Raw genomic sequence first — 1298 nt, 5'->3', positions numbered from 1 at the left:
CTTTCCAACAAATACTAAAGGATATTCTCTAGACAGGAAACACAAAAACGGTGTATAAACTCGAACCCCAAACAATAAAGTAAATGGCAACAGGATAATACTTATCAGTAATTACCTTAAACGTAAATGGGTTGAATGCTCCAGCCAAAAGACAAAGACTGGCTGAATGGATACAAAAACAAGACCCCGACATATGTTGTCTACAAGAGACCCACCTCAAAACAGGGGACACATACAGACTGAAAGTGAAGGGCTGGAAAAAGATTTTCCATGCAAATAGGGACCAAAAGAAAGCAGGAGTAGCAATACTTATATCAGATAAAATAGACTTTAAAACAAAGGCTGTGAAAAGAGACAAAGATGGTCACTACATAATGATCAAAGGATCAATCCAAGAAGAAGATATAACAATTATAAATATATATGCACTCAACACGGGAGCGCCACAATATGTAAGACAAATGCTAACAAGTATGAAAGGAGAAATTAACAATAACACAATAATAGTGGGAGACTTTAATACCCCACTCACACCTATGGATAGATCAACTAAACAGAAAATTAACAAGGAAACACAAACGTTAAACGATACAATAGACCAGTTAGATCTAATTGATATCTATAGGACATTTCATCCCAAAACAATGAATCTCACCTTTTTCTCAAGCGCACATGGAACCTTCTCCAGGATAGATCACATCCTGGGCCATAAATCTAGCCTTGGTAAATTCAAAAAAATAGAAATCACTCCAAGCATCTTTTCTGACCACAATGCAGTAAGATTAGATCTCAATTACAGGAGAAAAACTATTAAAGATTCCAATATATGGAGGCTGAACAACACACTGCTGAATAACCAACAAATCATAGAAGAAATCAAAAAAGAAATGAAAATTTGCATAGAAACTAATGAAAATGAAAACACAACAACCCAAAACCTGTGGGACACTTTAAAAGCAGTCCTAAGGGGAAAGTTCATAGCAATACAGGCATACCTCAAGAAGCAAGAAAAAAGTCAAATAAATAACCTAACCCTACACCTAAAGCAACTAGAAAAGGAAGAAATGAAGAACCCCAGGGTTAGTAGAAGGAAAGAAATCTTAAAAATTAGAGCAGAAATAAATGCAAAAGAAACAAAAGAGACCATAGCAAAAATCAACAAAGCCAAAAGCTGGTTCTTTGAAAGGATAAATAAAATTGACAAACCATTAGCCAGACTCATCAAGAAACAAAGGGAGAAAAATCAAATCAATAAAATTAGAAATGAAAGTGGAGAGATCACAACAGACAACACAGAA

The sequence above is a fragment of the Bison bison genome, unplaced genomic scaffold (genome assembly GCF_000754665.1).
Source record: "Bison bison bison isolate TAMUID 2011002044 unplaced genomic scaffold, Bison_UMD1.0 scf7180017864270, whole genome shotgun sequence".
NCBI classification, from domain to species: Eukaryota; Metazoa; Chordata; class Mammalia; order Artiodactyla; family Bovidae; genus Bison; species Bison bison.
The sequence above is the reverse complement of the archived record's forward strand: the minus strand, read 5'-3'. Positions refer to the sequence as shown.